General features: G+C 45.8%; 1 protein-coding gene and 1 long non-coding RNA gene across 2 annotated transcripts in view; one reads left to right on the forward strand and one right to left on the reverse strand.

Moving 5' to 3' along the window:
* The window catches only part of XYLT1 (xylosyltransferase 1), a 369,876-nt gene that overhangs the window by 266,526 nt on the left and 80,574 nt on the right, over positions 1-22,776 (reverse strand). The window lies entirely within an intron of this gene.
* On the forward strand, positions 129-1,359 carry LOC126944961 (uncharacterized). Its single transcript, XR_007722246.1, has 3 exons — positions 129-229; positions 759-851; positions 1,133-1,359. It is a non-coding gene; the product is annotated as an uncharacterized LOC126944961 (long non-coding RNA).

A 22,776-nucleotide genomic window follows, 5' to 3' on the forward strand; every position in this document is an offset into this window, starting at 1 on the left:
ACATCTTTTGTTCGAAGATACAGGAAAACTGTGATTCAGCAGCGCTTCGCGTCTGGAATGTCTCCAAGAGGCCACACACAGAACTGCCGACACAAACCATGGGGTGGGGGCGGAAAAAACTATCCCAGGAGGTGGGGAGTGGAGAGCTTTGCAGTCCCAGGCTACAGCTCGGGATGTGGAGCTGCCTTCCTAGGCCAGAAGAGAGATGCTGAGAACACCAGGCTGGCAGGTAGGCCTGCAGGGGACAGATGGGCCCTCTCCATTTAGGTCAGGGTAGAGTCAGAAAGAAGCTTCAGCAGGGGACCGATTCTGCCTGCAGCCTGTCCCCTCAACCTCCTGCAATATTTCTGAATGAAAAGATAGTGACAATGAAGATGACAGCCTTGATGACAGTGCCCCATATACCGCTATCATTGGTTAAGTCCTTATGAGATACCATAATTAACCCTTTATGGGTATTACTTCAATAAACCCACATTCCATCCTCATGAAGTGGCTGTTCCCGGAAGGCCATAAAGACTGGAAAGACAGATGATTTTTTCGGTTTTTACGGAAGGAAGGAAGGAAAGGAGGGAGGCAGGCAGGGAGGCAGGGACAGGGTCTTACTCTATTGCCCAGATTGGAATGCAGTGGTGTAATCATGGCTCACCACAGCCTTGAACTCCTGGGCTCAAGCAATCCTCCCACTTCGGCCTCCCAGGCAGCTGGGACTACAGGCCTGTGCCACCACACCTGGCTAATATTTCATCTTTTTGTAGACATGGGGTCTTCCTGTGTTGCCCAGCCTGGTCTTGAACTCCTGGTCTCAAGTGATCCTACTGCCTGGGCCTCCCAAAGTGCCAGAATTACAGGTATGAGTCACTGTGTCCAGTTTGCTTTTTCTCTTGATGACGTTACGTATTTCCTTGTTCCTGGATTATGAATACCCTGTAGTACTGTTCCTAATGTATATAGGAAGAAACGGAGGCTCAGAGAGTTTCAAGACTTGGTGGAAAGCCACAGAGCCAGGCCCATTTAACCTTAGTATCTTCAGAGACGTTTTTTTAAAAAAGAAAAAAAGGTAACCAGAATGCTTGGATGTGGTATGGTATGATCTGCATGGTGCACAAAAATACCTTTTTTTTTTTTTTAGATGGAGTTTTGCTCGTCACGCAGGCTAGAGTGCAGTGGCGTGATCTCGACTCACTGCAACCTCCACCTCCCGGGTTCGAGCGACTCTTCTTCCTCAGCCTCCTGAGTAGCTGGCATTACAGGCGCCCGCCACTAAGCCTGGCTAATTTTTGAACAATTACGTTTTAAAACTAGGTGCCAGCATTTAAAATTTAGGGTGAATTCACGATATTCTGATTTGTGGCTTTTCGTGAAACGTGGAAAGATCTGACCCGCTGGGTGAGCAGGTCCACTTAAGGCAGGCACATCCCCTTCCGTTTGCCGCCACCCCACCCTGCCCACCTGGGCTGAGCCCTGAAAGCACCCAAGTTTATAACCTCCCTATCCGTTCACCACCATACCTTACCCCTGCCCCACAAAGGAAGGTACCATGTTACCCAATGAACATGACTCCAACCCTCACCCCCCAATCTCAAGCAGAAAAGTTCGAGATCCCATGGCTTCACAGCAGAAACAGAAAAACTCAATCCGTAAGTTGATCACTGAGGTTAATACACACAGGATCGTCTTCCTGTAGCTCAACGGTCTTGACTTTTCAGGGCCGTGACCCAGGAGGGAGGCGCCCGTGCAGAAGGCAGAACAGGAAGAGCTTCTTAGCACCCACTGTCTTCTCTTCCTGCACAGCCGCCTTGGGCAGCTGCCTGTGAACAGCAAGGCTGTTTTTCTCCTAGCTCTCTCGGAAGGAAGTGCTCTCATCACCCACGACAACAGAGTTGGCCTGAGGAGCCAAAAACGTGCACAGGGGCTCCAAGCCCAGCTCTCCTTCTGTTCAGGGCAGCCTCAGAGACAGGAAGATGGGAAGAAAGTACAGCCTGGGATAGAACATCCTGCGAGCCCCTTACAAAGCCCCAGCTATGGGGGAAGGGAACGAGAGGAGGGGGCCAGAGGAAGGGGGTCCAGGACACACCGATTTTGTACAATGAGCTCCTTTCATCCATGAATAGAGGACTCTCCTCAACTCTGTCTCAATGGCTTTGTTTCTGAAACGATCAATTCTACACCCAGAAAGCCAAATTTGCCAGACCTCGTGCCAAGGTCAGGCAAGAGCCTGAGATCCCCCAAGCAAGTTGATAATCAACACGCAGGAGACGTCACTGTGCTAAGTCCCGTTTGGCAGATCCAAAGCTTACAACGATCCACTTTTATTTCCACGCTTTCTGCGGTGGGGCGGGGTTGGGGGACCCTCGCTCACATGCATGCCACGCTTGGTGGAACTGTAGGCTCTATTCAGGAGAGTAAGTGTTACTTTCCCAAGGACTTCATTGAGACATCTGCGGGGAGGGCAGGATGAGAAAGAGCTGGAGGAAAAAGATGCAAGGTAAAGTGTGTGGTCTCGAATTGAACACATTCATGAAGTGGCAGGAAGCATCCCTAGTGACTCAGCAGTGGCCTCTGTTTAGCCAGCACTTTGAGAACACGATCTTCATGGGCTGACGGCAGAGGTGGCCAACAGAAACTGGAATCTACAAGCAGTATTCAGCTCAGGCATAGTTTGTTCAGCCTGCACAATGTTTTCAAAAGAACAACAAAAATCTACACAGCATGCCAACGCTTCACATTCAGGACGTTTCACATAAACTGCAAAGTTCTGGCATTTTTTTTGGAAAAATCAGAAGACCTGGCTACACAAATCCAGCATTTTCCTAAGAGACTGCCTCTCTGGCACTGGGACGCAGTTATCCCTCTCGGAAGGGTCACAGGCCCTCCAGCTTGCCACGGTCCCTGCCCCAGACACATGTCCTTTACTTATTATGGCTGCCGGTGTGGCTGCTGTGGGCATTGGAGTTTGTAATCTCTGGTTCAGTGGGTCCTAAGCTAAGCCCAGCACTTTCAGCTGGAGGACCTGAACTTAAGAGAGAAGGACCACATATGAACCATAGACTGGTTGTAAAGTAACGTGGCTGCAAAGTCCAAGAATAATTTAACTCAAGAAGCACCTATGAATGCAAACCCAGGAATACAAGGCAGAGAGCACAGCTGACTCCCATGGATAGGGTTGGGAGTCCTGTCTTCTCATCAGCCCCTGTTATATACTCTTTTAACAACGTGTCCCACTTCCCCAAGACCAGGGACTACCTCCTCTGTTCTTATGCTTAATGAAGTCCTGAGACTGCCACATAGAAAGCCCTTGGTAAATTCTTGTTGAACCCAAATCAGTTGAAACCCAAGTCATGTTATAGGTGGAATCTGACAGATGTATGCTGAGAACTCAGCCAACCTGTGAGCTGTAGGATGTTTTCCTGACTGTAAGTCAAGGCAACTCCTCCCTATAAAGAAGAGTCTGGGGTGTAAATGACACAGCAGGAGACAAGCTCAACCTACCGATTGGCTAATGTCTGAGATGAGGAAGCAGAAAGGTTAGTCTTTATAGGATACGTAGTCCCCAGGACCAGGGACCAGGACCACGATGAGCTATGGTCTGTTAGGAAGGTATTACATGTGCTGACTTCATAAAATTAAAGCATGTTCCAACTTATCAAAGGATGCAAAAACTCCACAGAAGAAAGGAAGGACCTCACGTGGTGGCAGGTGCAGCATATTTTACTGTAGCCTTTCTGGGTCTAAAAAGGTAAAATGAGGTTTATCACATCTGCTTTTGCTGTGTGTAGCCATGGCTAGTTTTCTCCAGTTCTGTATATGAGAGAGAGAGAGAGAGAATGTGTGTGTGTGTGTGTGTGTGAATACACACGTGTGTACACATACATTTGTGAGCGTTCACACGTACATAGAGGTATGCATGATGTGTGGTCTCTCTCATTCAACACCCCTCCCCCCAAAAAAGAAAGCTGCTATGGGATCTGTAGATTTTGTTTGCTGACTATCCCTAATTCTGGAATTCCCTGTTCTAAGTTACCCCACTCCTGGTACTAATTTCAAATGGCTGTGGGGGAGGGGAAGCTAGCTTCAGGCAAGAATCCACTAAGCAGTTTTATTTCTGAGCTGGGATAGAAGCAGGAAAGAATAACAGGAAAAACATGCAGCATCCCATTTCTGCACTTTGCATTTAGTTGTAATTATTCATGCAGGAGCATCTTTAAACAGCAAACGAGGGAAATATTACAGTTGTTCTGATTTCACATGCTAACTGTGTTTACATGCTAACAGCATTTCTCAGGGACAATTATCTTATTACTAGTGCACTAATCTTTTCAATCTTTTCAACACAGTTTACAGCTGCAGACTTCAAAAATTAAGGCTAATTAAGACCCTGCGTTCAGCAGGTACAGTAAACTACTCACATTCCAACAGGGTAAAAGAAAATCAGTTTAGGAGAAAGGGTGTTAGAGGGGCACAGTGTCAATGGCAGACCGAAGACATTAGAAAGCGTCCATCAGTTTGAGGTCTACAACTCTCCCAATGCTAACGTTCAAGAACAAGTTCCATTAATGGAAAGGCCTGTAGAATGCAGGACCAAGGACAGCGGGTCTGGCCCATTTTTAGGAGAAAGGGGGTATTTTGCATTCAATTATCAGTTTCCAGTCATTATCTTCTTCCGTGTGACTTTAGCATAGAATAGTGGCTAAGAACATGGAAACTTGTACCAGAGCATCTGTGTACAAATGCCAGTTCAATTATTTTCTCCAGCAAATTACTCGAGAGCTTGGTGCCTCAGTTTCCTCATATGCAAAGTAGGAATAATACTAATGATATATACCTACTTCCCAGGTCTATTAGGATTAATTGAATATCTGTAAAGCACTTACAATCATGTCCGATCATAATCATCACATATGTATTTCTTCTAAAAAGTGTGGTCTATAAGGACTAACAACAAACATCTGTTTTCTAACACATTCTTGACCTCACATGTACTCACTGCATTATGGGCCACTTGAGGGCTGCTAATATATAATCATAGCTATATTTATTGTGCCTGTTAGCAATACATTCTCCAGTTACTTGCCCTGCTATCTCATTAGCTGCCATATAAAACCAGCACCTTGGATCATCTAATATTATTTTTTGTTTTGTTTCATTTTAAATCACAGAGAAGCAGAATGCTCTCTGAAGGGCTGTTGTTGGAATCCATATTCACAGTCCAGCTTCTCAGATCCCAAGCCAAAGCTCTGGCATCCCAAGCTGTGGTGTCTGAGAAAGCAGTAATCAGCGTCTACAGTGCTCAGGCCACGGACGTTCATCAGGCACCTACTATTGCCTGGACCTAGGCTTGAGAGGCTGCTTCTTGAATGCTCACACTAACTCTCTGGGGTAGGTAATGCTGGCCCCATTTTACAGATGAGGAAACTGAGGCTTCAGACAATTCTATAGTCACAAAACTTGGGAATAAAACAAAGTTATCATGTAATACATGTGTTTCATTCTCTCCAGCAACATGCTTTTAAGCTAGCTGGCGGAATTTCTCAAGATGATAAATACTATTATTATCACTAGTTGTAGAACTCATCATAAGGGTTGTTATCATCAACACTAACATACACTCTGTGCCAGGCACTGACATATTTTACTCATGTAATTCTGACAACTGCCCTTAAGGAATGGACTCCTATTAGCCTCTATTTACAGATGAGGGACCTGGGCTCAGAGAGGTTATGCCACATGCCCAAAGTCACACAGCTGCACAGTGTTGAAGCTAGAATTTGACCAAATCCAGGAGATCTGGCTTAAGAACACCGCTCATGAACACTCTGTTCTCCAGAATCTCGTAATACCTATAAAATTCAACAACTGTCTCCTTTTCAGTGGACACATAAGGTATATATATAACAAGTTAGCTAGAGGGAGTATTGATTCCGCCATCTTGTATCAAACAACTGATTGCAAAATTGGTGATTTTAGTTAGATCTGTGATAAATGCTGCCAAGGGGGAGAATGTAGGGACAGAAAAAACAGGAACCTCATCCAGGAGAGAAGATCAGAAAGGTTCTTTCAGAAAGGGAGAAATAAACTGGCCGCCAAAGAATGAGTGAGAATCAACTTGTCCAAGGTAGGGGAGAGGACAAGCATTTCAGGCAGAAGGAGAAGCATGAATAAAGGCTCTATGGTGGGAAGGCACTCATAATTTGGGAGGACACAAAGAAAGGAAGTCTGAATCTAGAATCAACATTGCGAAGGTGAGTAGCATAAGATAAAGTGGGAGGATTTGGTGTAGGGGCCGCCAGGTCAGGGATTCCCTTTGGGTGCTAGGAAGGAGCTTGGATCTTATTCAAAGAGCAACAGGGAGTCACTGCCAAAGTGCATGGGTAGATCGATTTGCACCTTCGTCAGAATCAGCTTTCAGTCCTACTACCTAGATTATAATATTTGTCTTTTACATAATCAGATCCAAAGGTACTTCTGAAAAACCAACTCAGTGAATCAGCACACTGAAGAGTTTCAAAATGAGTTTCAAATAATTCCTATTCCCATTTTTGGGGATCACGCTACAACCCACACAGTCTAAGACATTAGGTTGCCACTACCTACCGTGCCTTACTAATTATTCGACCCTCAGTATTGTTATTACAGACTGAAAAAAATCAAGAGGTGATTTTCTATAACATATGCAAGTCGAACAAAATCTTTTCTCTGTCTAAAACAGAAGGACAAAAAAAAATCAATCTAGGTTAGAAAACGTCAATTTGCAACTGAGTTCTGTGGCTTAGGAAAATGGCATGAGCATTTGTAGGTTGAAAGAAATGAGTAGCTAAGACATCCCCCCACCACCTCCCACACATAACCAAACTGTACAGACTACCTCCGGCATGCTTCCATTTACTGATACCTACAACGTGCTAGGTGCTATGGTTTATTTCAACCCCATAACCAGTGTGAACAAGCATCCCGGCTTGCCTGGGACTGAGGATATGGGAAGTTCAGCACTAAAAATCAGGCATTTCCCACACCAGTTAGGACACATTGGTGGCTCAACCTGCGACAACCGGAGTTATTAATATAAGGCAGACACAGGCTCAGAGAGGTAGAGACACTTGTTAACGTCACACAGCAGGTAAGGAGCAGAGACCAAGATTCAAGTTCCAATCTGTGTGACTTCAAATCCTTCTATAGTAACATTTCTTAGGCACGTACTATGTACGTGCTTTAAGCCCTTTAGAAGCATTATAAGCACTAATTCCTCGCATCTCTATGAAGTACATACTCATTCTGGGTCTTGTTTCATAGATGGAAAATTCAAGGCTAAGATTAGCTCATGACTCATCCAAGATCCCCCAGCCAAGAAGAGGGACCTGGTTTTAGTGTCTATATTATTAACCAGCCCATCCAACAGACCCCTGGGCAAACGCCCACCCCCTGTTGCAATGCAAAAAAAAAAATTTTTTTAGCTGTTTTCTTCTTCAAGATAACATTTAAAACACACACACACACACATAGAAAAGATTAGACTAGAGGTTTGGAAAAACAAGTTGCTCTGAGTCTTAACAGCCACCACAAAGCAGGAACTGCTAGTGACCGCTGATTTACAAGGCTCTCTGGCAAATCACAAAAGGGGAAATACAGTCAGATGTGATAAGGCCTGGTCAGGTTCGGTGCTCAAGGGCAGTCCATGCTCCAGAGACGCCTGGAACATGCTCCCGGGGCCTCGTGCCCATCAAATCAATCCCCACCGGCCAGGTGGATGGGTCTGCTGTTGGGACAGGCAGCCTGGAACCACATTTCCATTTCCACGCTTCAGGAACCTGGCCTTTCAATGCCATGCCCTGGGGGCACCACAGGCAAAGGCCCAGACTTGAACAGCTGGAGCCACTGGTGTCCTTACAATGTGTGTGCAGGGGGAGGTGGCAATGTTGAAAAGGGACGGTCACCACTGCACCACCACCATTACCATTGATCACTGAGAGTTTTTCCTTGTGTCCGAGTCTGTACTATTAATAAGCCCTGACCTGCGTAACAAACCACTTTAGAGAAGGAAGTGGGACTGTGGATCACAGCCAGTGTTGCCCTAGGGCTTAGAGAGGCCCATCCCACTGAGCTTTCATGATCTGGTGACAGTGGTTGGGGTGGGGGGTTGTCCCGCAGGGAACATTTGACACTGTCTAGAGACATCTCTGGTTGTCATAACTCGAAAGGGAGGGTGTACTGGCATCTAGAGGGTGGAGACAGGGATGATGCTCCATATCCTACAATGCACCGGTCCGCTGCTTCTTTATCCAGCCCCAAACATCTACAGCGTGGGGCTGAGAAACCCCGACCTAAGAGGACAGAGGCAGATCAACCACAGCCAGCCGAGCTTGCAGGTTGTATCCTTCCAGACCCTTCCCCAGGGTACCAGCCACTCAAACTAGAAGCCACTGCTCAAGAGGATGGGTGAGGCCTCTTTTGCTCACAGCTGCATCTGCAGGGCCTAAAACAGATTTGGTGACTTGTCTTTTCTGTTAAAGAATAGGGACCTGGCTGGGCATGGTAGCTCACGCCTATAATCCCAACACTTTGAGGGGCTAAGGTAGGAGGATCACTTGAGGTCAGGAGTTCAAGACCAGCCTGACCAACATGGTGAAACCCAGTCTCTACTAGAAATGCAAAAATTAGCTGGGCATTGTGGTGTGCACCTGTAATCCCAGCTACTCAGGAGGCTGGGGCAGGAGAATCGCTTGAACCGGGGAGGCAGAAGTTGCAGTGAGCTGAGATCGTGCCATTGCACTCCAGCCTGAGCAAGAAGAGCAAAACTCCGTCTCAAAAAAAAAAAAAAAAAAAAAAAAAAAAAAAGAATAGAGACCAAATGACAAATGAACAAGAAGAAATGCACCCAACCAGGCCAGGTGTGGTGGCTCACACCTGTAATCCCAGCACTTTGGGAGGCCGAGGTGGGCGGATCATTTGAGTCAGGAGTTTGAGACCAACCTGGCCAACATGGTGAAACCTTGTCTCTATTAAAAATACAAAAATTAGGTGTAACGATGCACGCCTGTAGTCCCAGCTACCTGGGAGGCTGAGGCAGGAGAATCACTTGGACCAAGAGGCAGAGGTTGCAGTGAGCCAAGGTCGCACTACAGCACTCCAGCCTGGGTGACAGAGTGAGACTCTGTCTCAAAAGAAAAAAAAAAAAAATGCACCCAACCTAAGGCGTGCACAAGCTAGCCAGGTGTCAGAGATGACAATAATTAGCACGGGAAAGTGTTTAATAGGGATGGGGGCCCAGGGTTTTGGCAACTACCAGGTGGGATCTCAAGCAATTTATTTAATTTATGTAATTCAGTTTCCTCATTTGTAAAATGAGGATAATAATACAGTAACAGTAGGTACGTGATATAATCGTCATGAGGAATTAGTGAGACAATGGTTGTCAAGTACACGGTAAATGCCAGATAAATCACTGCCTCTTCCTACCATTCTCCAAATTGTTTTTATTTTAACCATCTAAAATAATTGCTATGATGGAGCTACACAAAGGGTACAGTGGGAGACAAAGGGAAAGACCCCTTTTTTGTGTTCTGCTCCCCTGCAAAAGAATGAGGATCTTAAATACTTATTCACCCATATGTAACTGCCAGGGAGAAGGGGATTACTGGAGAACTGGTGGAGATCAAAGAAGCCCAGCCAGGTACGGTGGCTCACGCCCGTAATCCCAGCACTTTGGGAGGCCAAGGCGGGTGGATCACTTCAGGTCAGAAGTTCGAGACCAGCCTGGCCAATATGGTGAAACACCATTTCTTTTAAAAATACAAAAATTAGCCGGGCATGGTGGCACACACCTGTAATCTCAGCTCCTCAGGAGGCTGAGGCAGGAGAATTGCTTGAACCTGGAAGGCGGAGGTTGCAGTGAGCCAAGATGACACCACTGCACTCCAGCCTAGGCAACAGAGTGAGACTCTGCCACACACACACACAAGTAGATACTATTCTGGGTCTTGTTTTTATAGATGGAATAGTCGCGGCTCAGATTAATAACTCACCCAAGATCCCCCAGCCAGGAAGAAGGACCTGGTTCTAATGCCTATGTTGTTAACCTGCCCATCAAACAGACCTGTCAGGACCTCATGAGGCCAGACAACAACCCCCCGTCCTCAGCTAGACATGGTGATACAGTTTCCATTGTCTGGATGGCAGAATCTTCCCATCACTGCAGTGGTTCAAGATGTTCAGGCTCTTTGGCGGGACAGCCAGCCTGCTCTATTCTCAGGGAAAGGGCTTTGAGAATGGCTTATTTAGCTCACTCTTGCCTCCAAGATGCTTATCACCCCAATCCCACTCTTGCACAACAAACACATTCCCATCAGGAAGGCTGGGTGACCCTGCCTTCCACGGAATGGAAGCTATGATCCCATCCATTCAGTACAGCCTCTCATAAATGCTCTGTTCCAAAGATAACTAGAATAATCAGGGAGTCCTCCAAACCCAGACATGACTTATTTTCTATTTCTAGCTGAACCACGTGATGCCTGTGAGTTTCAAGGACTGGAGCATCCCCATTCACGCTGCAACCATCTCAACTAGAAGGGGGAGGGTGCACAAGCAGCTCTGGATCAGCCCACTGGGGTTCAGAACAAGAAAAAGAATTTCTTTACCTCCCCTGAGTTTCAGCCTCAAAGAGCGGCAAAGAACCTGGAGACAATTAAATCCAGCTGTGCTCATTGTACAAAGGGAAGAACTGAGGCTTTGGAGGACAAAGAAGATACCCAGATGATTTGCATTGCTCTTTTTCTCCCTTGCTTCTTTCTCTCTTGTTGAACTGGAATAGGTCAAACCTGTCTGCAGTACTCAAATGTCACAGGGGTTTCCTCCACTAGGCACGGGTCAGAGCTTATTCTCAATCAATGTTCAGAGAATGAAGAAACGTCAGCAATTACCTAGTAGGCAACTTTGGAGAGGATTTCACTTCCTCTATAATTAAACACAACAAATGGCACGAATGCTGAAGGGACAATATGCATGGGTGTGTGTGAGAGGGAGACTGCAGTTCCCATACCAAATGGGTATTCGTTTGTTCCAAGATTTTTTTTTCACCAAAAAATGCTTTAATATCATCACCTTTTAAATAATATACACTGTCATCTTGATTATGTCTACTGGGCTTACTCAAAGAGGCCAGGACCTTGCAGAGAAATGAGCCTGAGGTTTCCTTCCGCCAGGTCACCAGTAAATGGATATTTCCCAAAAGGCGAACCTTTTAACATACGACTGCATAATTTAACCTCAAATCCTACTTAGTATTGTAGCAAGATGTCTCCTTCTAATTGAGGTAATTTCTAGAAATATACTGCTAAAAGTTTCCTTTTCTTCAGATAAAGCGATAACTGCCATTTATGAAGCATGTATTAGGTGCCAGGTACTTCATTGGCCTTAACTCTTTGTAACTCGCGTTTTCACCGTCACGACAACACCGTAAGGCAAATATGGCCAGTTCACAGCTAGGAAAACTGAGGCTGAAGTGGAAAAGTAACTAGCCCAGTGCTGCAAAACCAGTAAGAGACTGAGCTGGGGTTGGAACCTAGGAATGACTCTCTATACCATACTCTCCTAAGCTCAGATTAAAACCCACTCCATCCTCTTTCTTAATATTTCTTCACAGAATATTTCAAAGAACTTAACTTTTACCACAAGGGATACAAAATAAGGAATCAGAGGAGCTATCTTACCTCAGCTTTATCCCAATCACTTTGCAAAGTTACTGAGATTCAACTGCTTTGTCTGCTAAATGGGCACGTCCCCCTTCAACTCGCCCCTTTGCTTTGTTGCCAAAAACAAAGGAAAAGGCAGAAAAAAAGCATGTATGTCTTCCAGAATTGTCAGAGGCCAGCAGATCTTCCTGCAGGATGTCAACCTAAGCAATCTTTCAAACGCTCCCCGGGCAGGCAGCCCAACCCACCACACTCCGCTCCAAGGAGACACCTCCTAAAATAAACCCTGCTAACTTCAGTTAGCTCACCCTAAAGACTATATATAGAAGAAAAGACTCAGGAGTTCCCAGTTGGCAGCAGCTTCTCCAAAACTCAGCGCAAATGGCTGATTTCTAACTTAATCTCCAACATCTGACAGGCAGCTTTAAATCAGGGAGGCTGACTAAGAGATGGAAAACCCCTGTGAGGCCAGCCCAGTCTGCCTGGGGGCAGAGACACCCCCGGGCTTTTCAGCAAACTGGGGTGGTATGAAAAAGGCAGCCTGGCCCCGGAGGGTGTGGGAGAGAAATCAGACAAGGTGTGGTGGGTGGGAGCAGGATGGAGCCCAGCCAGGCCACTGGGCATGTTGTGGGGTAGCTGGGCATAGAGGGTAGTGATCTGTACCGAGGCACTGCTGTGAATTCTGAGTGTCCTCTGGGCCTCATGTTATCCCAGGGAATGACAGGAAGCCAGGGCAGGCTTTTTTGAGTCTCCCCATCTATGAAATGAAGGATATCTCACACACACACACACACACACGCACACACACCCCTTACATCCAGAGAGCTAGATATTCACTCTAAAGACACTTTTGGAAATACTGTCTTTCCAAAGACCAACATTGGCATTTGTATTTGAAATATTGCTTAGGCTGAATTCCGCAGGAAGACCTGCTGGCCTCTGACAGTTCTGGAAGAAATATGCACTTTTGTCTGCATTTTCCCTTGTTTCTGCCAACAATGCAAAGAGGTGGTTAGAGGGCTGGGCGCGGTGCCTCACACCTGTAATCCCAGCACTTTGGGAGGTGAAGGTGGGTGGATTACTTGAGGTCAGGAATTCGAGACCAGCCTGGCCAGCATGGTGAGACCCCCGTCTCTACTAAAAATACAAAAATTAGGCAGGCGCGGTGGTGCACACCTATAATCCCAGCTATTCAGGAGGCTGAGGCATTAGAATCGCCTGAACCCAAGAGGCAGAGTTTGCAGTGCACTGAGATCATGCCACTGAACTCCAGCCTGGGCGACAGACCCAGACACTATCTCTAAATAAATAAATAAATAGACAAATAAATAAAGGTGGTTGGAGGGAGATGTGCCCATTTAGCAGACGAAGCAGTTGACTCTCAGTAACTCTGCAAAGTGGAAGGATATACAATAAATTTTAGCAATGATTCTTTTAAAGAGAAAGACTGGAAAAGAAGGAGAAGTCTCCTATTTTATATCCTTCTCTCATGGGGGAATTTTGTTATCACATGCTTATACTCCTTACATTTAAAAAGCAAGGGTCACTTACAGATGGATGGATAATAAGGTGGTTTCTCAAAAAATTAAATATAGAAAAATTAAGGGCCGGGCGCGGTGGCTGAAGACTGTAATCCCAGCACTTTGGGAGGCTGAGATGGGCGGATCACGAGGTCAGGAAATCGAGACCATCCTGGCTAACACGGTGAAACCCCGTCTCTACTAAAAAATGCAAAAAATTAGCCGGGCGAGGTGGCGGGCGCCTGTAGTCCCAGCTACTCGGAAGGCTGAGGCAGGAGAATGGCATAAACCCGGGAGGCGGAGCTTGCAGTGAGCTGAGATCTGGCCACTGCACTCCAGCCTGGGCAACAGAGCGAGACTCTGTCTCAAAAAAAAAAAAAAAGAAAAGAAAAATCAAATATAGAATGCTATATAATCCAGCAATTCCTCTTCTGGGTTCACAGCTGAGTGAAAAGCAGGGGCTTGAACAGCTATTGGCACATCTATGTTCAAAGCAGCATTACTCACAGTAGCTAAAAGGGGAAAGCAAGCCAAGTATCCATCCTGAAAGATCTGCACGGATAAACCAAATGCAACATACACACACCATGGACTAGTCAGCCTTAAAAACGAAGGAAATTCCGACACGTTCCGTGATAGGGACAAACCTTGAAGACATTATTTATGCTAAGCGAAACCAGCCAGTTACAAAAGGACAAATGCTGTGTGATTCCACTTATAGGAGGTACTTAGTGTAGTCAAAATCAGAGAGACAGAAAGAAGAATGGCAGTTTCCAGGGGCTGGGGATGACAGTGGACAATGAGGAGCTATAGTTTGTTGTTATTGTTGTTGCTGTTGTTTGTTTATTTGTTTTGGCCTGCAAAGCGTTTTAGAACTTTTCAATTAATCGCCAGTGTTTGAAACTGAGAAAATGTAAAAGAATCTAGAGAGAGAAAGCTCATCAGCTGTTGCCTGTGGATGGGGTTTGGGAAAGAGGGAGGTATTTATTATACAGAGAGATAAGAAAATTCTGGGGGTGATGTTCATTATATCCAATAATTTGGGGTGATGATGTCACAGGTGGATACATATATCAAAACTCATCAAATTTTACACTTTGAACATGCACAACTTATCACAAGCCAATTACATTTCAATAAAGCTGGACAATTTTTTTTTTTAATTTCACACTATTCAACCAAAAAAAAAAAAGAACAAATAAAAGGCAACATCTTTTTTTTTTTTTTTTAAATGGAGTCTCACTCTGTCACTCAGGCTAGAGTGCAGTGGCATGATCTCGGCTCACTGCAACCTCTGCCTCCCAGTTTCAAGCAATTCTCCTGCCTCAGCCTCCCGAGCTGGGATTACAGGTGTGCGCCACCATGCCTGACTAATTTTTGTATTTTTAGTAGAGACAGGGTTTCACCATATTGGCAAGGCTGGTCTTGAACTCCTGACCTCAAATGATCCACCTGCCTCAGTCTCCCAAAGTGCTGGGAATACAGGTGTGAGCCACCATGCCCAGCCGCAACATCTTAATAAAATAAATGGAGATTGAATTATTAATAGAAAATGTCTAACGTTCTAGCTCTGACAGTCTATGAAATTATGATTCTAAATCCAAGGAAACACTACAGAAAGAGAACCTAAGATTTCTAGGAATGAATTTATTTACTCAACTAACAGTGGCAATAGATGTGGGCTAACAGTACACTTCAACTTTATCTCGGTTAATCCTCACTGTAAGCCCATGAAGCAGCTGTTGGTATTTTCCCCATTGAACAGATGACAATACTGAGGCACAAAGAGGCCACCTTCCAGAATTGGGACCAGGGCAGGGATGATTCCAGAGTCCATGCTCTTACCCACTGTGCCATGCCCCCTTCCTCAATTGTCATTGGACACCCACTATGTGCTGGGCACTCTCTTGGCCAGATTCACCGTGACAGAAGCCACTTTGGGCCAAAAGGTTGCAAGAAGGGGCAAATGGAGATGCCGGTATTTGGGCATCTCCATTTTTCTGGGGTGGAAAGCATCACTGCACATCAAAACAGGTACACAGAATGCTTCACGACGGGCCCATTTCAGCAAGAGGCATGTTAAGGTCCCAGGAATTGTCCAAGGCACTGCTGCCCCATAGAACTTTCTGTGATGATAGAAACAGTCTCTGTCTGTACTGACCCCAGTGGATCTCACTAGCCACACGTGGCTGCCGACCACGTGGCTGTTACAAACATGGAAATTGCATTTCTAATTCTATTTAATATTACTTAATTTCAATGTTAATGGGGCCCCACATGGAGTGGATTGCAGTGTCACTGTGTCAGCAGAGCACAGCCTGGAGATCAGAGCCCAGCACAAAGGTTGGGATCTCAGGACTTGGGGCAGGCCTGCCAAGAGTGCAGCCAGCACAGCACGTGGGAGATGAACTTGGCCCTGCAGAGGAGACAGTGTGACTGCCTCTGAATGCCCCCTTATCTATGCGTGAGTCAACCAGGATACTGAAGGGCATGCGGACCACAACACACATGCTCTAGATAACAGTCCCCATACTGGCACTCACTATCCCAGAGGTCTTGTGCAAGATGCTTTAGTGCATTACTTCCTAGAGACCCCAAGAAGGAGTAACTCCCATCCCCATTACCCAGGTGAGGAAACTGAGGTACAGAGAAATGAAGCAACATACTCAAGGTCACAGTCACTGGCAAAGCCCGGATTTGAACCCAGGAGGTTTGACTGCAGAGGACAAATTTCAAACAACTACCCAGCCCCACCTCCCAAGACAGAGTCACACCTTGCCGCCTGTCCTGAGACCCATGTACTCACTTCCAACAAGCTGCAGGCACAGGCTTTCATTTTGGTGGAAGGAGAAAAGCCAGGCGTCCCATGGAGAGAGCTGAGAAAGGCACAGTCAGAATCCCAAGCGCAGGGATAGACAGTTCCTTCTAAACCACCGTCACTAGCCACAAACACAGGAAATGCATTGCAGCTTCACATCTTCCTCCTCATTCTGCACGGCCCATTCTCTCTGCCAGGAATCCCTTCTTCTCTTGCCCACCTGGAGAATTCACATTTATCCTTCCCAATTCAAGACTTTTTCCTGGAAACCCTTCCCGACTTCTGAAGATAAGCAGGCCCCTCCCTCCTTAGCTAGCTGGTTGCGGTCACCGCCACCACGACTCTATCCCGTAATTACTTCTCTCTAAGCACCCATCTTCCTCACTCCACTGTAACATTCAGGATTCCTTGTGGCAGGGGCTAGGTCTTAGCCACTTGTTTTCCCAGAGCCAAACAGGGTGTCTGAGGTCCTGGCTCAGCAACTGTTGATTTGCAATGGCAATGATAAGATGAATGATTTCAACAAAAGGAACATCTATATTTTAAGCGCTGAATTAAGAACTGGCTTATGTTAAAGGAAGAGAGTAGTGAGTATCCCTCAATGTCTTGGGCCCTGGAAACAGGCCAGGGTATGTTTTCCAACTCAGCTACTTCCTGTAATAACTGTGTGACCCACAGTGGATTTTTTTTTTTTTTTTTTTTTTTTTTTTTGAGATGGAGTTTCACTCTTGTTGCCCAGGCTGGAGTCCAATGGCAAGATCTCAACTCACTGTAACCTCTGCCTCCCAGGTTCAAGTGATTCTCCTGTCTCAGCCTCTCGAGTAGCTGAGATTACAGGTGCCCGCCACCACGCCTGGCTAATTTTTGTATTTTTAGTAGAGACGGGGTTTCGCCATATGGGTCAGGCTGGTCTTGAACTCCTGACCTCAGGTGATCTGCCCACCTACGGCCTCCCAAAGTGCTGGGATTACAGGAGTGAGCCACGGCGCCCGGCCCCGAAGAGAAGTTTTAACCTCTAAAAGCTTTCCGGTTTCCTTCCACAAGATGAGGATAACATCAGGATCTGCCTCTGGGGGTTGCTGGGAGGATCACCTGGGCTAACAATGTATGTAAAACACTTGGCATAGAACTTGGGCTTCTATAAAGCAGTTCCAGCCCTGGGCCCAAAGGATCAGATTGAAAGTGAATCGGCAGATACGAGCTGATGCTGTAAAACAATTCCAGGTAAGTAAGTGGTTTTGCCCATTTCTTCTCCTTTAGTCCCACCAAGTTCTGAGAGATCCTGGACCCATTCTATCACTCGGCTGGCCAGACCTGGTTTTCAGGGGCCCTCGGAAAAGAGGTCACCCACTGATCACCACCCCCCTGCCCCCCGCTGAATCTCTCAGATACATTTTGTTTTGACCTGCAAAGCGTTTTTAAATTTTTCAATTAGCTGCCAATGTTCGAAGTTCAGGAAGACTGTGCAATTCAAATTCTGGATATCTAACCTTCTTTGCAAAATTAGATCTGGCCTCACTGGGTCCGTACTTTGAATTGACTGCGTCTGAGAGGCAACTGTCCGCTTCAGATGCGGTGTGGGGGCGCCCAGTCCCCATGTGGCCAGGACACTTGTTCTCATTACCAGCACCGCCCAGAAAACATCGAACTTTGCAACTCCTGCCCTAGGGAAGGAAGTTGGCCAGAAATAGCCTGTTTTATTTAGCAAAGCTGTAAGCTAAAAGCAGGGAACAGCTCCCAGGGTGAGTAAAAATCCGCATTCCAAACTCATCTGACTTCTCTTGGACAGCACCGGTATGTAAAGATACAGATGAATTAATGATTCCGTTTAGTAATAAACTAACCCTGTTACTGTCCCTCTCATGGAGAAAGCGAAAAATCAATCGCTGGTGGCAGCACTCTCAGTCTACACCTGACAGAGGGGCGACAGTTAGTGCTGTCCTATTCCCAGCATCGGGCCTGGAGGAATTCCTGATTGTAGGTGCCTGCAGAGTCCTTGAAGGAGGTAAAAGCTGCTCACAAACACGAGCATGACAGTTCTCTGCATTTACTCCCAAAGAGGAGATGACAGAGCAGACAGACATGATTGGATGAAGAGACAAACCTGTCCATGTCACTCACCTTCATGTCTTATCTGAAGTGTCACCTCTTCATAGATGTGACAAATGAACCTAGCAAATGCAGGCCCCCACTGCCTGCCCTGTCCCCATAACACACATAAACACACACATACACACATACACACACACATACACACATACACACACACACACAACACACATACACACACACACACAACACACATACACACACATACACACACATACACACACACACGCCTATGCACTCCACTGTCGGCCTCCCTGGAACATTTCCCAGAGGCTGTAATATCTTATTATTTGTTCTCTTGTGCACTCTTTTCAGCTAGATTATACGCTGCACGAAGGCAGTAGCCTTGTCTGATTTGGTCTGTTTCCAGCTACTTGTCTGTTTCTGGCACCTCACATAGTCCTTGGCACCCAACGAGCCTTTCCTGAGAATTTGCAAATGCATTTTTGACACAATAGATGGTATTCTGCAACGTTTCCAAACTTCCAATGCCCGTGCACTAGTTTCACGGCTTTTGCCATATATCTGTACTACCCAATCCAGTAACTTAGTATTTTCTTCAACCAACTCTCATTTTTTTATTGAATAGATCTCTTTTAAAAATAAAGCTTTACGGCCATGCGTTTAGTCAACAGAGAGACACCTGTAATTGATGAGCTCTGGAGTTGACGGTCACCTATGAGCAGTGGGACCCTGGACAATGAGTTCACAACGTGGTGCCTCAGTTTCCTCATCTGCAAAACAGCACTAACAATAGCGCCTCCTGAATACAGAGGTTGTTCAAGGGTAAATGACTTAAAACATGTAAAGTTAATTCATGGCAAGGGCTTCAAATAGTGCCTGCCACAGAACCAATACAATATGAATACTACTTGTATTAGTATTATTTAGGGGGGAAAAAACAATATCGCTTTAAATAAATACATGACAAAAGAAAATCACTTACGTAACAACTGAGAAACACTTTTGGAGACATGGGCTAAGCCTGAGTTTTACTGCTACCCAGATGTGAAAAGCACCCCCTTCCTCAGGTCCTCATCTCCCATCTTTTAAATGAAGATGTTGGGCCGGGCACTCTAAGATTCCGTCCATCTTCCAGTTCTGAATTTCTGACTCTCAATCATGGATAGCACTACCTTAAAAGAAATAAAGTAGGAAAAACCTGAATTTACACAATAAGCTCAAAAGGAAAGAGCTGGAGGGGGCGAGGTTATTCGCATTCCCAAAGGATTTGCTTTTACAAAGGGATTAACAGCAGAGTTGCTTTAAATAGCAGCTTAAGCCTTGTTTATGGATTACTAGATACTTGATAGAGAGGTGGAGGGGCTCAGGAACTTGGAACAAAAGCTTGACTATACCCAGGCAGAAATGAAATCGTGCATATGTTTTCTTTAAAATTACAATACACATCAACAGGAAGAATGATTCCATTTCAAGGAATCTGATTCCTACTCAGTATTTCCGTTGCATGTCAATTGCATTCAAGAAGGTACGCCTGTATCCCTGTATCCACGAACCAGTTTACAGCAGTAATCTGGTGTTCATGTTTTTAAGCCCCTATTATAAGAGCATTGATAATTTATTAAATGTCCCAGGCACTGTTGAGCATATGACATGCATTACCTCATCTAATCTTCACAGTAACCCAATAAGGCAGGTGTAGTTGTCATCATCCTTTTACAGATGAAGAAACTGAGGCTAAGAGAGGGGAAGTGACTCACCCATGACAAAAGATGGCAAATTTAAGAGTCAAGCCAAAGCGCATGAACTTGGCACTGAGGTTAGATTATAAAAGGTAAGATCCTTGCCTCAAGGAGGGCACAGAACAGCCACGGAGGTCAGCCAACTCAGAGGAGGATGATAAATGCCGCAAGAGACACCTTTGAGGGAGCAGACGAAGGGGATATCAAGGTCTAGGGTGTGCCCAAAGCCAGGAGTGACTTCATCTGACTCCCAGGTGTCCATACTCGAGCATCTCTAAATACTCAGTGTATAGATTCCTCTCCTCCATCCTTCATACACAAGACACCCTCTTATCTGTACCTGCCTGTGCACAAACCAATCTGTCCTAGGCCACTCTATTCCCAAAAGGTGGGCTGTGGGTCTGGAGGCGAAGAGAAAAAGAGGAACTGTTGCAGAGTCTCTCCCAGCACCCACACTGCTTCACTAGTCTACCTGAGAGCTTCCCATTGCCTGGTTTTTCTCCTTTGAAAAATGGGGATATTAACCACCCCCCACCTCCCTCGGCAGGGAAGCACTAGTGATTAATTAGGTAACATCTGTGAAGCACTCCCAGCTTTCCAGAGAAGGGCACCTTGGGAGAGGAGCTATAAAAACACGAGGCACAGGCTATTATCAGCGTCATCATTATTATCATCATTGTCATTATGACATTCTCCTGCCCAAAGACCTGCAGTGGCTTACCACTGCCCAGAGAAGAAGGTGCCATTGGCTGCCTGGCAGGCAAGGGAACCGCTGCTACCCCTTTTTGGACTCCCCCACCCCCATGCATCTCTAACCAATAATACCCTATATGCGAGTCCTGCCACTTCCACATGGAACCCATTCTCCTCAGAGCAGCTCCAGTCTTGCCCGGTCCAAGAACCTTTCCTAACCACACAAGCTGGAAGTTCAACATTCACATGCCTGTCTCTGTTGTAGACACCATGATATTTCTTCTCCTGAAGATTCTATTCATAGGAATACACAAGTGCATAAAAAACAGTGAATCTGCATGAGTTTCTCTTTTCCCAGGGCTATAAAACAAAGATGCTACACAAACCATGACTCAGTATCTTAGACTGATGCTCGTGACTTATAATGGGTCACATCCAATAAACCCACTGTAAGCTGAAAATAGCCTAAGTTGAAAATGCATTTAATGCACCTAACCTACCGAATATCACAGCTTAGCCCAGCCTGCCTTAAACTCGCTCAGAACACTGACATTAGCCTACAACTGGGCAAAATCATCTAATACAAAGCCTAGTTTATAATGAAGTGTTGAATACTGTACACGGATGTTTTGCAGACATGACAGGATGCGAAAATACAAAACACAATATCCAGATACATCGCTAGCCTGAGAAAAGATCAAAACTCAAAACTCGAAGTAAGGCTTCTGCTAAAGATACATTGCTTTGCACCAATGTAAAGTTGTAAGTCAAACCCATCGTCAGTCAGGGACTGTCTGTGTCTCTCTGATTAGATGACAAGCATGTAGAGGACCACAGAGATAAAGTCTACAATTCATGAACAGAGCCTCGGGAACTAGTTAAGGGAACAAGCACAGTCTCTGGGTTCAGACAGATCAGAGCTCCCCATTCTGCCTGTCACTACCTCCCTGAGTCCCAACTTCCTCCTCTGGAAAATGGAGACCATCATACTTAAGACAAACTGTTAAAGAAAAAACTAATCCGGGTTAAGGAAGGAGAAACATCATTGGAAAGGATTATTGCGAAGGGAAGAAAGGAACAATTGCACTAGGGAGGGTGCTTTACCATAAGATCTTAAGGATCCTGCAAGCATCTCAAAGGCTAGGCAAAAAGGAGTATTCTTTTACTAAAAGGAGAAAGCAAGAGCAGGTGTGGGGAAGAAAGGATGGGGTAATCAGAGAATGTTTTACCCTGATGCCAGCCTTTTCTCAGGAGGGGCTATGTGCTGGCTTAGGCTCGGCGTGGGTCAAGGTACAAGCACGTGGAAGAAGAAGAGAGTCTGATCCAAAGTCTGGTGATCAAGCATGTTGTTCTGATTGATCAGTGGGAACGAGCAGCCAGGTAACAAATGGGAATGTGCAGGGTCTGAGTCTAGCCCCGTCCTGGGGAAACAAAAGGGTATCCACGAGTTGTATCTAAGTCATATGGGGAACACTGGTTCTTTGCAGTGAGGCATTTTCTGCAACACAAATGGGTGGGGGGATTCCTTTGACCTTTGTTCTTCCCCAGGAGCACAAGGCTTATGTAAAATTCAGCATTGTTGATCCCCAACAAAGTGGCTGTGTAGATTCAATGTGAAAATGCATAGAAAGCCTAAAGGCTTTTATCGTTTTTATTTTTCTTAGAGATAGGGTTTCACCCTGCCACTCAGGCTGGAGTGCAGCGGCACGATCCTGGCTCACTTCAGCCTCAAACTCCTGGGCTCAAGCGATCCTCTCACCTCAGCCTCCTGAGTAGCCGGGACTACAAGTGCACGCCATCACACCTGGCTACTAGTTTTGTTTAATTATGGTTTACCTGCAGGATAGTACAGAAGGATCACTGTAAGAGGCAGAAGGTTGAGAAAGGAGTACAGACATGCTGGAGGTGTCTTGCAAACAAATATGTAGCCCCAGAGTGGATCTGTGTTTAGCCAGCCAGGCACAGAACACTTCTGACTCACACTGGACTTTGTGTCTAATCAGCCCCAGGCCATTTTTACACCATCTTCTCTTAAGCGAGACAGGTCTTCAACCTAAAACACATCCAACATAGTCCCTAGCCATTGAAAAGTTCAAAGAAAAATAAAAAAGTGAAATATGCAGCCCACCATTGCAATCCATCCAAGAATCAAAGGGTGTAGGCTCCAAGACAGGATGGAGAACCAGGAGTTAAACAAAATTCTCCAGTAACTTTTTATCCTCTGCTATAATCAGTGGCACGCAAACCTG

The sequence above is a fragment of the Macaca thibetana genome, chromosome 20, assembly GCF_024542745.1.
Source record: "Macaca thibetana thibetana isolate TM-01 chromosome 20, ASM2454274v1, whole genome shotgun sequence".
NCBI lineage: Eukaryota > Metazoa > Chordata > Mammalia > Primates > Cercopithecidae > Macaca > Macaca thibetana.